Source organism: Phasianus colchicus, chromosome 11 (assembly GCF_987193195.1).
Source record: "Phasianus colchicus chromosome 11, bPhaCol1.hap1.1, whole genome shotgun sequence".
In the NCBI taxonomy this organism is placed as follows: Eukaryota; Metazoa; Chordata; class Aves; order Galliformes; family Phasianidae; genus Phasianus; species Phasianus colchicus.
The window spans coordinates 19,634,111-19,653,631 of record NC_143446.1 but is presented as its reverse complement, the minus strand read 5'-3'; the positions used below and the strand labels follow the sequence as shown (position 1 = coordinate 19,653,631).

The 19,521-nt window shown below is 43.0% G+C and overlaps 1 long non-coding RNA gene across 1 annotated transcript; it reads right to left on the bottom strand.

The window, feature by feature from the left end:
• Window positions 1–1,338: 1,338 nt before the first annotated feature.
• LOC149916472 (uncharacterized) lies at window positions 1,339–9,509 on the bottom strand. The gene is made up of 4 exons (XR_016469953.1): window positions 9,421–9,509; window positions 5,677–5,822; window positions 4,585–4,990; window positions 1,339–1,492 (listed from the first exon to the last, which is right to left on the bottom strand). It is a non-coding gene; the product is annotated as an uncharacterized LOC149916472 (long non-coding RNA).
• Window positions 9,510–19,521: the final 10,012 nt, after the last annotated feature.

Below are 19,521 nucleotides of genomic sequence, written 5' to 3'. Positions count from 1 at the left end.
ACTCTGAGCTCTAGCCCTCCCCCAGGCAGACCCCAGGGCCTCCATCTGGTCAATGCTCCATCACTGGAGGAACCACTCTTTGTCAGCAGAGCTGGGGCCAGGCTCACGCGTGGCATTCAGCACGGCGCATGATGGCCTCAATCCCAAAGATGGGATGCAGTACCTGAATTCAGGAGAAGTCTGGCAAAAAATTTTTTCTGCCACACAACCAAGTTTTGCCACATAAAGCAATTTTTTGGAGATTTTATAGAATGACTAACGGAGCCAAAATCTTCAGTAAGTATTTGCAGTGTTGGCACAACCGAATGGGAAATCCAGTGACCAGCAAGTTGAAGCATTGCAGACAGTGAGATCAGCACTCAGCAGCCAGCTTCAACAAATTGTGCTGTTGCAGCCATACTCTGCCGCAGTGAGATGTCAGAATTCCTACAGCATCATATGAGCTATTTAATACTGACTACTGTCTCACAACTTGCTTTGGGTGTATTATGGGAATTTACAAGGTAAGTGGCAAGACAAGCCGCCTTTGAGCAATGGTTGGCACCTTGGCAACATCCTTGGGCAGATGTGGTTATTGCAAATGGATTAAGGAAAGCCAGAACTGGTGTGCCCGTTTGGACTGGATGCCCTTGGTGTTGCAGCTGTTGACATCTCAGACATTGCCCCTGCTCACTCACTCATGGAAAGCAATCCTACTGCTGGAGCTGCAGTCAATCCCACAATTCATTTTCTGGCAGATATGTATTTTTGCAACTCACGTGTGACACGCAGAACATAGGATCACATTGAAATGTTTTGCCCAGCTGAAATCTGTGTCCTTCACAGCAAAACGGTTTAAAATTCTATTGGATATTTGGGAAAGACTCATTTTTCAGAGGTGACTGCTTCAAAAGAAGAGTTTGTCTTGCAGCCTTCTAATTGTTTTTGTTACGTACGGGTCTTATCTCCTAGCACTTTGTATTAGCAGTTATTTTAATTAAGCTTCCCAAAAAACTAATTTCAGGATTTTCATTTCATTCCCTTCATCCACTGAAGCAGTGCCAGATGATGCTTTTTAAAGATTTATGAGCACTTCTTTGAGATTGGTACACTGACGTAAGTTGTGGAGCTACCTCAGGTAGTTCAGACTTAATACAAACACTGACAGAAATTTAGGACCTTATTACAGCAACAAAAATCTCCAGGAATTTTATTATACAGAACAGTAACCTGCCTGGCAATTAACCAGTAATTAATTACTTCAAGAGACTCACTTGATTGCTCGAGAATGGGATGGCTGCTCTTTTAGCATGTTAAGCAAAGACCGAGTAAAGCAATGCAACCTCACAAACCTTTGCAAACAGTTCCTATGGATTCAGGTTTGGGTCCTCAGCTCCAGCCCCAGTGGGCACACAGCCATTTCCATCACTTACTGGGAAGATCTCTGTTATCACTTCATGGTGGTGGCGCTTGAGAATACTGCTCTTGCATAGCAGCCCCCGTGTGCAGCACGCTACACAAATAAAATACAATCCCTGCATTACTATTTTGCAAAGTAAATTACAGGATTCGCATTTCCAGACAGGCTTTCACAGGGAGGAATTAACCTTCTGGATTTTGTTTTGTGTCAGCGGTTTTGCACACATAATTGTTTATGAATGAAAAAGCATCGACTTTAACATTAAGATAAATTTGAGTGGACCGTTTGAAGGCTTTGGTAAGCAGGCAAGATATACATAAAACAAATATGTCATGTATCTTACTATTACTGAGCTTTTCTCCCTACTTATTTTGCATTTAATTCTCTCAAGTGAAACAAATAGGGCCAGAACATTCAATCTCTGGAAGTAAACCAATGTCCTTTTTATCAAGTAGAAAAAATAAGCTTTTAGATGAGCTATTCTCTGTAGAATAGTTCCTCCACGGGCAAATAAAACCAGAAGGAAAGGTGTGTTACTGAATCATCTTCATGGATGCAATATTCTCCCTTTTATATCTTCTATCTTAAAATATTTCAAAGTAATTCTAGAAATATACAGAGGATTTTTAAAATGATGAGTTAGATACTGACATTTCTATTTAGATTCTGACATTTATATCTATTTTATTAACTCCAAGCATTTAAACTCTGTGTCCTCACCTTATCTCCTTTTGTTAAATAACATAAAAAAGGAGTTTCTAGGGTTTAAGAGAAAACATTTGGTGGCAACAGGAACGTCATATTTGCACTGACAGACTGTACAGACTAACAGAATATCTGCATCTATACTGGAAACTAGAAATTGCTGTTAAAACCCAGGAAAAACGCGTCAGAAGTAATTTTACCTGTGACAAACCAAGGTTAACTTATTCAATAGGTACATTTTACTCTACCTTTTACACACGCAGACGCATTACTCTTTTTTGTGTTTAATATAAGTCATTCTTGGCCATCAGATTCTGGTGTCTTGCTGTCCTGTGGGACAACATGGGCAATAAAGACACATTCTGTCTTCCTGTGAGCCACGAAATGGCTCTATCCTGGCTCTTTCCTTTCTGGTCTGAAGAAAAGGACTAACACTACTCTGCTGCTCAGGAGCTGAAGCACATGGTCACGACGGCATCAGTAAAACCCCTCGGTCCCTCTCCAGTTTCCTTGGTAAAAGCTCTCCCTCTCCAAAATACACACCCCTGCTTTATTACTGTTCCATTCCCTGGGGCAGTGCTACCTGTGTATTCTCATGGTGCACTCAGCCGTGCTGCTGTTTGAAGGCAGGGGATGCTTTCAGCCTCAAACACCAGGATTAGCAACTTTCTGTCAGCCAACATAAGCTCTGGGATGATGCCTGTACTTGTTACGTCTTCAGACCTGTCAGAAGGTAAATCTGAATGTTGTTGGTTTTTTTTTTAAGGTATCCGAATATTCAGTGTTACCACAACACTCTTCTGCAGCTCTGGATGCTTTGGACTAAATTCACTTTAGTCCAGTGCTTCTGGCCAGCTCTCCACCTCCTCTCCTTCCCTTCACACTCCATGCCTTGCTCCTGGGGTACCCAAGGACACACTGAGGACCGTTCCTTGTGCAAATCTTGCCTTTTGTTTTGAAGTCTCACCAGTGTGAACCCTGGCACATGCATCACTGTGCAATAGCCCCACTGCACTGAGTGGACACTAAGAACATTTTAAGTGACTGCTTTGCCTTTGTGCTCAGTTATACAACTTCAGCAGCAATAGCAACCACCAGCCAGAGCAAATGGAAAGCAGAAATCAGATGTGTGCTTCTTGAAATTGTAGCAGAGATGGAAAACTGAGCCCAAGTGTCTCTCACCCCCCCTTTTCGCTCTCCTCCAACTCAGACAGTGCCATTGCAGCAGTGCAGGAGCCCCACAGGAGCAGCACACAGCTCTCCCTGCCCTTGACCACATGGTGCTGGCTCTGCCCGCGGCCACAGCAGCACTAAATTCTCTTTTCAGGCTACTTGGCAGAACTAATCTCTTTTAATCTGCCCTCTTTATGGCATCTCTTTGGCCTGACAAAACTCCAATTTATTGACTGTCAGGAAAGACCACAAGGCCTATATCTTTCTTCAGCATTTCACTTTCTTCAGCAGTGTTGAGTGGCGAGGGAATGAAAGGTAAAGGGAATGAAAGGTAAAGGAAGCATTTTCCCCCCTTACGCCTCACAGAATTGGATAGCATTATGCCAACACTTAACATTGAAACAATAAGATATTTACATCTATCTGAAAAATTAAGGACTGTTTCCTTCAAGCAACATTCATCTTCATAGAATCAAAAGAGAGAGTGGATGGAAGAGAAGAGCTGGACATAAATAACTTTTATACCAAAATCAACAGATGCTTGTCTGCCTGCACCAGTAAGGCCCAGGTTGGGCTGGGCATGGTTCTGTTTTGCCTCATTGTCTGGAACACTTATTAGAGTCATCAGGATGTGAGTAGCTTTAACACCTCCCATGTTTTTCAGGGAGAAAAGACAGAGACATCACATCAGGGCTGCATGACAGCTCCCTGGATTAGTCCCAGGGCTGTGGCTGTATTGATTCCCTCCCCAACCTGATCTCTTGTGAAGAAGCGGCTGGATGGAGAGATCGAAAAGAAGAGGGACTTGAGAATTCATAGGATAGAAAAAATTATCCTGCAGTCTGAAAATCTATTTCTTGTATGGTTTTTGGTTTTGATTTTATTTTTATTTTTTACCAAATCTGGCAAGACGACATAACTAATTACCATATAAGCAAATAAGATTAATTCTTAAAGGTCTCCAGTAAGATGTGCATGGGCATAATATTGTGAAGGGCGACAGATAAATATGAACAGCTTTGGCACAAACAGACGAGGAAATGAAGGCGACTACTGCTGACCCAGCGATTCACTGAAGGTCACAGCCTGCAGCAGGAGCACAAAGGGGCCCCCGATGCTTTCAGCACCGATTTGGAGCTTTAACCAGCTCATCTTTTCTCCCCTAATTCCCTGAACCAATTCTACCACTCATCACAGGCTAGAAGCTGGAATTTAAATGCAGTTACATACCATGTTTAACATCTCACCCTGAAGGATTGAATGGAATTAACCCGAATAAAGTTACTCAAGTATTGCAGAGCCGGTACCTGGATGAGCGGTGTTTGGAGGCACACACCCTGCGATGGGGAGATCTCTGGACCACTTCTGTCTGCTCTGTGTTTGTTGCATCCATAAATCGTAAACGCGAGGCAAAACTACTGCAAAGCCTCGATGAGGCTGGGAGTTGAAAACGATCTGTTTTGGTCTGCTGGTTTGAAAATGGTTTTCTTGATGAAACTCATGAGTCCACTGGAGACTGAGACACAGATGGATGAGCTGAGCATATGATAAACCTGCTGCAAGAGTTTGTAGTTAATTGCCCATCATCTTTTTTGTCTCACCATAAAAAATTTCACGCCCACCTTGCACAGTAAAGGTAACCGGAGTGTCATAAACCATTTGTCTCCTGTGCTTTCTTTTCTGCATTATCCGATCGGTCTTGTAGTTAGAATGCTGTTGAGACAAGACAAATTTGCTGAGCCTTTTTACTGATGAAGAGCACTGCACCCTTTATCAAATGATCTCCATTCTCTAATGAGAAGAAACACCTTCCTGAGTCATTTGCATACTAATATCTTTATTTCTAAAACAATAAGCTGGCTGATGCTCAGAGCCCTCCGTCAGAATAAAATGATTTCATTTGCATGAACAAAGCGTGGAGAGCTCACAAGGAAAACATGCCCCATGCCAGGGAAATGGAGGGTACCCTATGCTCAGCAGAAGTAGCAGCTGGGGTCCAAGGCAGAGTGAGAGCACCCAGCACAGGGATCCCACCTAGAGGGACACCCTAGAGGGACAAGAGGCCTTAGAAAGGGGATCTGATGCCACAGATACCATCTGTGCTGCTAGAATGCATTTATCACTGCCTACATTTCTCCCTCTCTCTCCAGTTTTATTATTGCTTGGGCAGAAAATATTGCAGAAACAGGCCATTGCAGGACAGAGCAGCAGTCCAACTCTGAGCAATAAGAAAGACAAAAGGGTATCTAACAACAGCACTCCCAAACCTGCATTCAAAAGCCAACATTTTCACTTGGATGCCAAAAAGGCTGCGCTTTCCTGCAGCACACAAACAGTGTCGGGGTCTCCTCCTGCCTTCCAGCACTGCTGTGCACCCACAAAGGGAAGAGAAAAATTACCTTCCCTGTACCACATCCATCCAAAGAAAGTGGAAACCCTCTCTGGATTCCAGCAGTGTTTGCCAACCGGCCGTGTAGAAGCTCCCAGAAGATCTGGTGATGGCAAAGCTCCCCAGAAACCAGCTTTTCTTCAGCAGCCAGACAATCTAAGGAGAAACAAGCCAAGTCTAATGAGCAGCTAAAGGAATGAGCCCACATTTCCCAGAGATGCTTTAGAGTTTACCATTTAAATCTTTGGCAAATAGGTTTTGCCTGCTGCTCTCTCTGCATTGATGCACGTATCCTCCACAGCAGCAGCCAACAGAGGGAGCACGGAGCACAGCGCCCATCACTCCTCTGCTGGCAGGGGCGCACACTGAGACATTGGAGATGGCTGAATGGGAGCAGAATAGGAGAGGAGCAAGCTCTTCTGGCAGCCCCCATGCAGCCCATCCTCGTGCACCAGCACTGGTGATCAAAGCAGGGCCTGTATTATTCATCCAAGACTGTGCCTATTTTAAGCACTTGGGAATGACTGAAAATAGTCAACTGTTGAAGTAAGGCCTAGGCTTGAAATAATGCTGTTAGCATTCTTTTACATCGATCTCTTACAGGTTCCTGTGAAAGTGAATTACAGATTACTGTTTTTTCCCCATCAAAATAAGAGGAGCCATTCCACATTATGTATGTTTTCCTCTGACTGTATTAAAACAAGCATTAAATTGAAGAGGTTTTTTTTTTCCCATATCTTTCAAAAGGCTGCCACCATATGGGGATTGGTTTTAATACAAGGATCATCTTCGGATTTTTTGCAAATAGATCTTATTGCAGCATCCTCTCCTTGCATTAAATGGGACAGCACAGCAGGCCAGAGAAGGAGCCATGATACCACACAAGGAATAATTACACACAAATTGTTCCATGCCATGAAGATCTTAGGGCTGTAATTACCTTCTTCTTTAAAATTCTCTATTTACTACAAAAATGTATTTTTTTCATTTGAGCTATAAGCAGTTCATTGTGCATTTGGAACAGTGTAATTTGAACTCTTCTGTAGCTCGACCAACACTCCACCTCCATTCTTCAATTTCTGTCACAATCTACATTTTCTCATTTTGCCCCTTGACAAACTTCAATATCCATAATGCAGTAGCACCTGTTGCACCTGCACACAATGGGTAAGCAGAGAACTCCCATGTGATGCTGCTCTTCAGCTTCCTTCTCCTTACAGTCAGACAGAAAGGACTAACAGAGACAAAGCTGTGCCCTGCCTGGATGACCAGAACCACAGAGCAGTTCCTCCTGATCCCCTCACTGCCCTGCATGTGGGCACTGCCCCACTGCAGCTCTGCAGATTCCTCTCCAGTTAAAAACTTCTCTTTTACCTGAGCACTCATTCTACCATTTGCATGGCTTCAAGATGGCATCCACCTCATCTGCAAGAATTTGAAATTCAGAAAGGCATAGGGGATGAGAAAACAAAGCAAGGGAAGGAAGCCACAGCCCTGCAGTGGGTGGGCAGCCAGGCAGGCAGGAGGCTGTGGCTGGGCCTGCCAGGATGCTGCCAGCAAGCTCATGTGCACCAGGCAGCCCTGAAACCACACTGTGCTGAGAGCAAGGCCAAGTGCACGGGTCCTGTCAGCAGATACAGCCGCTTGCTCCAAATGGGACATGGAAGTGCCACCGCCTGTCCTCATCCAGATGGTGGCAGAGCATTGCTGAAACCCAACCGAGAGGCACCCACCTGGCACAGCTCAGCACCAGCAAACATCTCCGTGTCTGCGCCCAGCAAACATCCCTGTCTGGGCTCTGTGCACCTCAGCTGTTTGCACAGCACTGCTTCAGAGTACGACTTGCCAGCCTGCATCACGCCAAAAACCCAGATAATCCAGCTACTGGCAGCATCCCAGTGCTAATACATTTTCAAAGCAGAAACTCGTACAGTTGTTTGATACAGAAACCAGCCTGTGTACACAGCAATTTATGAGGAAGCACAGTTTTTGGGAAACAGATTTCCCCTTTTCTTTTAAATGCTGTCCCAACAGAGTCCCAGTAATTTTCCTATGATGAGGAAGATGCCGTTTGAACCAAGAACAAGGCTTTACATGTGAGAAAAAACGTAGCCTCTCCTCTTCCTTGGAGCAATCATGGAGCAATCCACAGCACCAAGTGGTCACAGCATCAGAAGAATAAAAATGATGGCTTACTCTGACAGGTGAATTTCTGATACCATAAACTTATGAATGGGAAAGCATGGAAAGCATTTTTTTTTCCCCTGTTTGTTTTTTTTCTCTCAAAATGTTGTTGGAAATAAGATACTTCTAATCTTACCAAGTATCCTTCTAGCTTAAGTATTTTAAATGAATATAGAGCAGATGTTTACTTGATATATATAAATAAATACATATCTCTACACGTCAATGGATCTATATTGATCCTTGCTGCTGAGAATCTGGTCTATAGATTTTAAGTGAGTCTTCCTCTGGCCCAGGGGATACTTTAAATTCTTTTATCCTAATAGGCCTTTTAGAAGGACTTGACTTTTACACCCTCCAGCTTTTCCATATGTAAGGAAATTTATACTTCTACCCTTTACCGCCTGCAGTCACAGGAAAGCAATAGTGTTGGTATGAGGGTCATTTTTTTAAACGTTTCACACATTAATAGTTGAGAACTTGAACAGAAACCCCCGAGGCTGCAATCATTGTATGAATGGCCAGATTTAGTCCCCAGGGTGGAACGTGACCCCAGCGCTGCATTTACAGCTAGGGTTGGTAGGATGCTATTTGGAGCATGGAGTAAATCTTGGTGACATCTTTGCACAGAGAACAGAACTGGTCTGGCCAAGGAGAAAGAAAAGCCACCAGTTTCAGAACAAAATAACAGTTTTTGTAGCTAATGGCAAATAATTTCTTGTCCAGATATGGTATGTAATTAAATGATAAATCAAATTTTCACCAGAGTGTGGCACACTGCATTACGTAGAGCACACATGCACATAGGTATGCCCACACAAACACCTTGGCAGAACCAAACAGAAGGATGCTGTTAGGCCCAGGGGGAATGGTTTTAAACTCAGACATGGGAGTTTAGGTTAGATGTTAGGAGGAAGTTTTTCACACAGAAGGTGGTGAGGCACTGGAACAGGTTGCCCAAGGAGGCTGTGGATGCCCCATCCCTGCAGGCATTCAAGGCCAGGCTGGATGTGGCTCTGGGCAGCCTGGGCTGCTGGTTGGCGACCTGCACACAGCAGGGGGTTGGAACTGGATGAGCACTGTGCTCCTTTTCAACCGAGGCCATTCTATGATTACATGAGCTCTGGGGGTTGTGCATGCTGTCCCAGCTCAGCACACAACCCCACTGCACCATGGGCAATTCCCTCCTTCCTGCAGCTGTCCCTGTCTGCAGCAGCAGATTTTCCCTGCAGCACGCTGCAACCTGCTGGTCCTTCAAGTGTCACCACCTAGCTCCAAGACCAGATTTTGTGCTCTATTTCCACATTCTGATCCGAGATTTTACTTGCCTCATCAATTCAGAGTCTCCTTGATAAGCTGACGTGGAGCTTCAGATCGCTCCAGCTCTAGAATAGCAGAAGTCAATAAAAGTAATAAATTAAATATATCTGTGCCACTTTTTTGGTCTGGCCTCACCAGCTCCCCAGAAAGCCTGGCACCATCAAAGCACGCAGCCAGTGTCCTATGCCAGATGTCGAGAAAGAGGAGAGAAAGGAGCTGAAGGAGGAATTAAGAAGCATTGATGTCTCACCTGGGTGCAGGCAGCTCCACTGCACTGCCCTGCAGCTGGCAGTCAGAACACTGCTGTTCTGTGGCTGCAGTGCCACAGCACTCATTGACTCATGGACTCCACCTGTCCGCAGACCATGTCTCTCCATCCCACGAAATCCGGAAAGAGATAAAGAAGGTGGAGAAAAAAAGATTATTACAACTAAAATTCTATCATTAGCAACAACTGGTTTAAAAAACACACTGAGCAATTGCTCGGCGTGCTCCCTTCGGGAGCGTGCAAAGCACTCTGTACCCTGATTGCTGCAAAACAACTGGAGCTTAAATGAGGTTTCACCTTTAGCAGAGGGTTCTTTTTCTGCCCATAAAATAAAATGCTCCACAGTTAAGAAATAATGTTTTCTCAGCCCTGAATATTATAGCAAACTGATTATTTTTATTGCTTACCTTGTAAAAAATCTACTCTGCGTTTAGGTAACAGCTTTGTTACCAAATAAAAAAGCAGGTAGGATGCTGCATGGAACGCTGAGGTGCAAAACACTCATACAGTTAAGTGCCCAAACAACATCAGAATGCTCTGTAACTGCTCACAGAAGTTTTATAATGTGAGAATCATCCCTTATTTGCATGTGCAATTACTACAGTTGCATAAGTAATTACATAAATCGTCCAATTATAACAACTGTTTTCTGAATCAGCTAAAAGAAAAAAAAAAAACAGCAAAACACATTTCTCTTTGCTGTAATAGAAATGCTATTTGCGTACAGAAAAAAATAAGATTTCTGTTTCCTGGGATATGCAATTAAATTACTTTGGGGTATTTGGCTTCTCTGTTTCTGAATGGAGTATAAGAGATTCTGTGGTATAAAAAAATAATGTTTGGGACAGTTTACAGCTTTGCACTTAGCAGTAATATTTCCTCTTGGCCCATTGCAATTACTGCACGGTTCTTCCATTGCCATCAGAGAAATTAGTTTGCATTTACAATTAAGAGGACGTAGTCTCGGGGCACCATGTTGTTTAATGGCATTCTTTTCCTGTATAAGCACTTGGATCATAAGGCATCGCACTGACTTCATTTCTCAGAAAACTGAAACATGCAAAGAAATGAAGAATCTCATTCTAGAATTATATTCCTGGAATTTACCAACATCTGCTCCTCTTAACAGAACAACAGGTGGGAGGAAATCCCTCAGTCTACTCATCAGCAATTTAAACTTGTGAAGTGATAACGTCTGAATGTGCTGCAATAACCAGAAAAACCACAAACATGGCAGGAAATCAGACCCAAAAAAATTCCTCAGACAAAATCATCCCATCCAGAGAGTAAATGAGGCTTAGAAATCCCAATATTCGGGACCAAAGCTGCAGAGGGTTTCTACTGACCAGGCAGCACGCCATGCTGGCAGATGGAAGCCTGCATGTTCGTATGTAACCAAGATGTCACCCGTATGCAGCCCAGTGCAGTGGGGCATCTGGAGCTCCCACTGGGAAATGCTGGAATCCCCATCAGGACCGTGCTCCCACAGCTGCACATAGCCAGCATTCTTTCTCTGAGCCACTATTAAATCCCATATGCTGAAAAAGAAAAGGACTTCTACCCGCTGTGAGAGAGGAATGTCTATGATGGAGCAATCCCAGCCCAACCCCCTGCAGCTCTGAGCAGCACAGCAGTGCAGCACCCACTGAGCCACCCCTCCCTCGGGAGCAGATGGAGAAGGGATGCTGTGCGAGGAAGGGCTCACTGTGGGTGGAATCTGTATGCCAGTTGAACTCAGGCTCCTATTGGATTATGTTGGCCTGCCAACAGAAGATGCACTCTCTGTCATTTACACTCCAGTTTAAGAAGTAAAAAGGGCTTTTGCACCTTCTGGAGGAATAAACAGAAGATACACATGCAACCTCTCATCTGGAGGCACCATGTATTCAAACCATCAAAGCCTTCAGCCAGATCAAAGGCTTTTCTTTTCTTTTAAAAGACCTTCTGTTTTACTGTGGGAGGATTAAGCCACTGTGACCACACTGCAGCCTCCTCCATAGCTGGCCTATAGCTGGAGGAGGTTCCAAGCACCTCAAGGAGGGAACATCTGCACTGTGGCTTTGGCCGAGAGCTGTCAGAGGAGCAGTTTGCTTATGGTGAGAGACTTCTTGTGCCCTCTGCAGAATGGGGCTCAAGCCCCAGCCCATGGGTGAAGCAGTGCCCACAGTGCTTGAATATGTATTTAGTGATTCCTGGGACAGTTGCTCCAGGCAGAATGGGCTCCTTTGGCTGCAGGCTCCTTCGTCAGGGAAAGTTTTGCTATTATGTCACTGTGAGCAAAACGATGTCACAGCATGGCTGCTTAGCACAGTGCTTATTGCAGAGCTCCTCACAGGCTGCTCAGGACATATCTCCTTATCTATGCAATATAAAAAAGAGAAGAGAGCACTGAATCCTCCCTGGAGCAGAATGAGAACAAATCTGCACTCAGCAAAGTGCTATGGGAATTAAATGCACAACTGCACATGGGCTGCACAGCCAAAGCAATTGGGATTATCAGAGGTTTGCTTGGGAGCAGCCGGTCGTGTGGGGCAGATGAGTGCAGGCAAACAGTGCCAGCAGCCCATGGGTATAAGCACTTAAACACCTGAAATGCAAAAAAGCTTAAGGCACAAATCAGCTTCCCTTGTGTTCAGCAGGAGCTGGGTTTTCCAGGTACTTCTTCAGGTACCTGAACACTTTCAAAGTCAGACCGATAGGAAGCCAAGCAAGGGAACACAGCAAGGGGAACTCGGCAGTCTCCACTAGCGTTTAACTCCTCTTTTCCTTCAGATCTCAGCTGCTCTCAGCCAAGCTTCATGTCCCACATCATTCAAACACATCGGTTAATGATGTTTTAATTGGTTCCCCAGTGTCACAGCATTTAAAAGACAGAGGTTCTAGAAACCATTCAGAGCTCTGGGACAAAATTGAAGTTACCTTTTTTTTAAGTTTTGAATTCGCTTTAGATGTAGAAATACAGAAGGAGAGAGATTTAATTAAATAACAGAGGTTCTCCAGACCTTAAACCTTTTGCTTTGAGCAAATTGATGGGATAAAGTTATTGCTGACACCTCTTCCAACATATTACTGGAGCCTTCCACTGTCCGTGGAGCAGCTACAAGTTCACAGCTCAGTGGACTCAAACAGCACGGCCATTTGACAGCCAACCTACCCTCCCTCCATTTTTGAACACTTGGCTCCTAAAACAATTGTCCATATTTTTCCCCTTTACAAGTGCTTATCTTCATGGCCCTGATTCAAGGGATGCTCTTTTTTCCAATGAAGTTTGCATTATTCACCAAAATTTCAAAGTAAGTTCATGCGCAACTCATCCAACTCATTGACCACACATTCAAAGGCTCAAGACAATGGATATATGCATCTACACATTCAATACATTTTCCTCATATTTTATTATTATAGTTAACCAAAAATTAAAAACAAATAAATAAATAAAATCAATGCATGCACCTAAAGCACATCTTTCTGATTCAAAATCTAGAAAGAAAGAATTCAGTTCATAGGTACTGCAGCACAAACTATGCCATCCATTCAGAGGTTGTGTTACAGACTGGGACATCTCTTTGTCAACTGTTTTCTGCAGTGGGGCTGAAGACATCTGCAGTCTTATAATATTTTTTGCTGCAGAAAGCAAAGGCAAAAAATTGCTATTCCATGCAAAAGCAGAAGGGACTTAAAAATCCATCCCTGACATTTCAAAAGAAAGAAGGTTACACTGTGGGATTGAATGTGATACAAGTACCCTATGCAGCAACTTGCTCTTGTGAGCAAGTTCAGAACTGATAAAAGCAGTAGAAGACTTCTGCATTCAAATGCTGAGGATTACTGATCTGCACAAAATAACTCATTCCCACCCCATATTGTGATACCTACAGAACAGCAGGAGTCCAGCAAGGCTCCAACAGCATCTCCTTCTGCAGTGGCAGACACAAATACAAAGTTTGCAGCTAATGGATTCTTTCTCCATCACTTCATTGCAGTTGATCTGGAAAAGAAACAGTGCTTTAAAATCCACATGGCTCCAATGCTTCATTTCAACTTTCAGATTCTGGGAAGAACCAAGTTTTAAATACACTCTGGAGACACTGAAGTGGTACTGCCATCCCAGGGCACATAAAAGAGTTCACGTAGCATGGATCACACAGAAGATACCCAGTGAGAAATTACATTCATATTTGCCTTACGAGAGCTAAAACAAAGCGCTCCAGAAGTTCCCATCATGCTGACAAATACCTGTGATTACTGCATTGAGTACTACTGCAAACCACGGCGTGGAGCCACGGAAGGGGCAAGCAGAGCAAAGACTGCTTCCCATTCTTGTTCCGTGACCCCCTGAAGGGCTGAGTGACACCTCCATCACCAGCCAGGGAACTGGAGGAGATGCTGCACATGGCTGTGGGTTTTCATAAACCTGTGTCCCCATGACAAGTCTCCTGCCTCCTTGCAATATATTTTTAATGGCAGTCCCTCATCCTCTTCCTCCCAAGCAGTCTGCAGCTCAGCTGCTGGCAGAGCTGGAAGAAACACATGCACCTCTCCCTTGACATAGGTAATTTCTTACAGCATTTTCTCGCTTGGTTATAAAACCCTCCATGAGATGTCCTTCCTTAATTTGCTTTTATCTGCAGAGTTACAGAGGGCAGTTGTGCAATATGTGTTTATAAAACCCTACTAAGCCAAGGACTTTATTCTCCTTCTTTATTTCTTGATGAAAGATTACATGGAGGCCCACATTGTTAATAACTGCTCTGCATTCCCCATTCTAGCCCAAGGTCAATCTGACATGCAGCACTTCACAGAAAGTGCAAATATGACAAGGGAGCAATGGGATTTTTTCCTTTATACCCTTTGCATTAACAACAAAATTGTGCTCTTTTCTCGCTAGCAACATTATTCTTCAAGCAAGAAAAGCAAACACCACATATAAGTTAAATGCCTTCAGTAACTTCTAGAAATCTAACGTAAGTGACTGAAAGGAGCAGGTAAACCTTGCTCAGAAATAACCTGGGAAATAAGAGGTTGGTATGAAGCTCAGAAGGTTGAACTGCACTGGAGAGCTCTGATTCAGACACAAAACAGTCGGATCATTTCTGACTACACGCACAACATCTCTGAGGATGCGACTTACAGACTTGCTCTCAGCAGAACTGAATGTTACCTCAGTTTGTTACTTGTAAGGAGGAACCAGTTTTAAATGCTATGCATTAAGAAATTACACTGACCGTTTCTTTTTTATTATTCTCTATCTTTTGAGCCCTCTTATGGAAAAAAACAAACAAACAAACAAACAAACAGATTTCCTTTAATAAAACCAATTTATTTCACTCTGCCAGTTGAGAAGGAGAAAAGCTTTGTGCAGTTCCCAGCTGTGGCTTTGAGATACAGCCACATCCTCCTTCTCCTCCCTACTTCTTGGCAACTTTTCCTTTATTAACATGTCTGTTTTCATAATTTCTCAAGGTTAAATTGTCTCGGTTTAACAGTCTCACAGGGATGCATTTGGGTACTTTGCAGAAGTAATGCATTGCTATGCACACTGCAATGGCAAACCCAAGTCATCTCCATTTCAGCACATGGCAGTTTTTTATCCTCCTAATTGCTATCAGCCATCCTTGGGCTAAGTGCTCATTGTCAAAAAGATCATCAGGAAAACTGAAGAGACACCCAGGGGAGCCAAGAAGTCCAACTCTCACACCCCATGTGAGGCCGATTATTTCTTCTATGCAGAAGAATTGCAGTGAAACAGTGCCCCGTTATTTGTGGAGAAGTTGGCTTTGCACTGCTGCTAGCCCAGACAGATAGGACTCAGCCCATCTTCTTCCTGACCTGACCCTTTTATCATCCACCACATATTAATTCTCTCAGCAAATCCCAACAAAAATGATGAAAAATGAATAACATAAGGCAAATCCAAAGTCCAGGTTGTCCCATCCAACAGCCTCTAAACGCACATCTGACTGTTCTGAATGCTAAAACTGACACTAAGTCTTGAAACAAGAGGGAAAGGAAAAATCATCAGAGTTTTCTTATGCCAGATCTTTACTTTTTTGGCTTCCAACAAACAACTACAGCCAACAAGAAAAAGGCACACTGCCTCAGCCCAGGCCAAAACAATCATTTGCAATAAGAAATAAAGAGACAGAACAAAGCTTTATAATAGACTGTAATGGGAACCAGCCCAAGCGAAATATCTGCTCACATCTTCTGTCTGACAGTCTTGTGTCGTGTATAAAATACAACGTGCACAGAATATGAGACAAAGTCCTATTACACATTTTTCAGTTGCAGCTGAAGAGCAAACAAAAAATAAAAGCAGAACACCTAATAAGTGGGGTTATTAGTGAGCTCGTTCTACAGTAAGGATCTCCAAATTGGTGTTCATGCAGATTAATGTTAACTTAGCACTCAGTCCTCTCCAGAAAATTGCCTGAATGTTTCACTGCTGTTGCAGAACTTCAGCAGGGCAGGAGGGAGGCACCCATGCTTTGTGGTGGTTCTTTATGGGCTTGGCTGGTGTGCTGAGCCACACTCACTCCTGCTCTGTAGAACAAACCCAGCGGTTCAAGCCATGTCTGGGGCAGCAATCTCTCCCTGGAAATTTCTTGCAAACAACAGAGAGAACAGAAAACACTCAGAGATGTTCATTTGCCTTTATGCTGCGTGTTGCTGCTTTTTTTTTCCCTTAAAATTAGCATTTTAGCTACTACAGTCCATGTACTCAAGCAGCACTGCTCAATTTAACTAAGCATACAGAAACTCTTCTTGGTTCACTGTGATTTGCAATTTAACAATATGTATGCAAATGAAATTAGTGCTGGCAAAAATAATTACAGTTGCTCTTGGGAGGATTAATAACTCAAGTCTGCCCTGCTTATGGTAAGGTTTAATTTAATTCTGTTGCATATATTAAATGAAGAAACAAATTCTGTGTTCAATATTGTGTTTGGCAGCTAATATGTGCTCACATGAATGCTCGTGCATTCAGATGGAGTGAAAAGGACCATGCTCACAGATACACTCGTGTCCCATAGAGAGAGACAGATAGTGATAATTAGCTGGTGGTAATCATAGGGCCTTCTTTTGGAGATGCAGGAATCCTGCCATCCATCGCTGGGAAGTGGCTGGGGCTGACTTATGGCTATGAGGTGTAATAACCTTGTATAAGCTGTCCCCTGCAGCTATGAGTCTTTAATAACAGCACAACCACTGCTCTATACAACATTCGTACGAACAAATCAGATTTTGAGCATGGCTGTAAATACCTCCCACCTTTTTGGCCCAGCACAGCATGGAAGTGCTGGACAGAAGGGTGATACCCCACACTGTGATCACCTTGCCACAGGAAATCCCTCCTACACTGCAGTGTAACTGTCTGGCTTTTTACAAGGCTTTTATGGGTTGGATTAACTTTACTGAACCCGGTGGGCGTAACAGCTGCCTCACATTTGGATTAGCATCCAAATCAATCAACACCCCTGTAGTGCTAGAAGCTGAATTCATGAGAGTCCCAATGAAAGCAGCAGACATCTGAAAAACAGGAGAGTTCTATGGAGCTGGGGAGTGAAAATGAGGGCTGGACATCACCTGCTGGAGGTGGGTCCATGTCTGTTTGATATCTGCACTTTTGCTATTTAGTACACTTCATCTGTGGATCTTGAAGACCAAAGTAATGTTATCTATTTAACTCGTAAATACTGTTTTAAAAATGGTGTTCACTTCTTAACACTTAAAGCTTTCCTGTGTTTGAGCAGAGAAGATCACACGTCTCCAATGAAGTCCTACTGCTGCTGCTGGGGATTATATGGATACTTCCACCAAAACTCTTCTTTGTGTTTGCCACACAAAAATGCCCTGACTCCAACACTTGGCCCAAACTGGCCAAATCCAACATTTACTCATTTCACTCGATAAATACGGCTCTCAGAGACACGTTATCATGCATACATACATCCATACAACTACATAACATACGTTGTACACTAGCACATAGATTGCTGTAGATGTTTAGTATGTATTAGCACATACAGAAATGTCTGCAGCAGTCTCTGTCATTTGCTGTTATGCTGCTAAAGTTCTCACTGTCAGAGTGGATGTTTAGAAATCGGATATGATTTAATGGTGTCATTTAACTGCAGTAAGTCTACTTGCTTAAAACATGAAAAAGTAGGTTTAATGAGGATGTTAAAGTAAACTGTAGTATGGCTATAATTGAGGACTGTTACCAAGAAAACCTTTAGTGTCAGAGGATTATGGTATTTTTTAGTACCTTATTAAAGCATTCAGAATGAATATGAACATTTTTAGGGATGTCTTGCCACATAAATAATTGGACCATTACTTTCATACACTGTACACTATATAAAATGTTAATAAGCTTTCTAAAATAGCGCTACATTATAGGAACAGATTTTATATTCCATTAAATATTTGGAACCAAGTTATCCACCATATTTTCAGTATTTTCTGTCCTTAAACCTCATATAAGAAGAAAGGGACACAGAACCATTGTTATGAATGTTGTGTTTCTGAAGAATTACCCAATGCACTTTTTCTTGGGATTTCCATTAATGCCATGAAAGATCAGCTATTCTTGTTCTGAAATGCTCTCAACACTCACAGATCCCATCTTCCATTGCTGATTCTTCTGGAACATTGTCTCATATAATCTGCAAACCTCTACCACACAACCAACTTTCTCCACCTAACCTCAGAAACACAAGCAGCCCAACCACTAAAGAATGGCTATAAACTGATAACTAAAATCAAGGCCTCATATTTCATCATAGGTGAGGAGATACCTAGGATCCATTTCAAGGACCTGAATTCCTAGTGGTGACCAAAGTGCTCACATGGACAGCAGCACATTTTAGATGATGATTCCAATGCAGAAGAAACCTGTACACCAGGTGAGGACATCACAACCACAAAGCAGTACGAGTAAATGCTAATAGCAACTCACTGTTTACAGAAAATGGCCAACTTCATCAGCATAAATCAAACCAAAATGGTGAGCTACCCAGTGGTACTGGAAGCTGTGCTGCCTATAGCAGTGGCTCACAAGTGGGCTCAGCCCAAAATTTTCAACAGAAGAGAATTTGTCCAAGATCCTTGTTTCACAGCAGTGTTTATCAGATAAGAGGCGTGAGACATAGGCAGGTTTAAAAATGTTTTGCTTTTTACGTACTTCTGATCATGATGGCAAACAATTCAAAGTTTGGGATCCCTCTTGTTTGAAAGAGCAAATGAAAGTCGTCGTACTTATCTGACTCTCCAGAGAGGGTAAATAAATCAGATATAAAGCCCTACAGTAAGAGTTAAGTGTTTCCTCCCTACGATGCTATAATTTACAGAAACCTTTCAAGGTTGTGTAAGTCACTGGGGTTTGATTTAGGAGGATCCATAACCTGTTGATACCAGTGAAAAACTACAGATGATCTCAGCAACCTTTGGAATAATCTGTGCTAAACTGATGGAAAGTAAACTTTGTGATTTCCACCACCACGTGGAACAAAGCCCAAACAACATTCTTTTCTTCAGAGACATTCCCACAGGACCAAAGAACACATATCTGGACCATTGACAAGAAGCCCACATTCCTATAACCACGAAGTTGCAGTGCATTTATCAATTACCAGCAGTACCCTCTGAATACCATAGATAACATGCCGTGTGCTTGGCTGCTGAACAGGTTGGAGGCAGATAAAGTCCTTTAGAGATACAAATGATTATCACAGAATTACGTATTCATCTGTTAATAAGGGAAAGTAGGAATAGCAAGGAGAAAAATTATATAATACCATTAGAAAACAACTCCAACCAACCCCTAAGCATAACATAATTCCCCTAAATTGCAAAGCACCTTTTGCAAGGAGACTGTGAACAGACTCTGTGAAGCTCCATAAAGGAATAGTTTGTACCAGGCACTTACTCACTGGGTGCTGTAGATCAGCGGTTCTTCATTCCCACTACCACATTTTGGAGAAGGATGGTTCACTAAGGTACACACTCAGCTGTGAGGTCATCATACAAAGAAATGCTTTAGAAAAGAAAGAAATCTGTGGTTTCTTTTCTTTTCCCTGA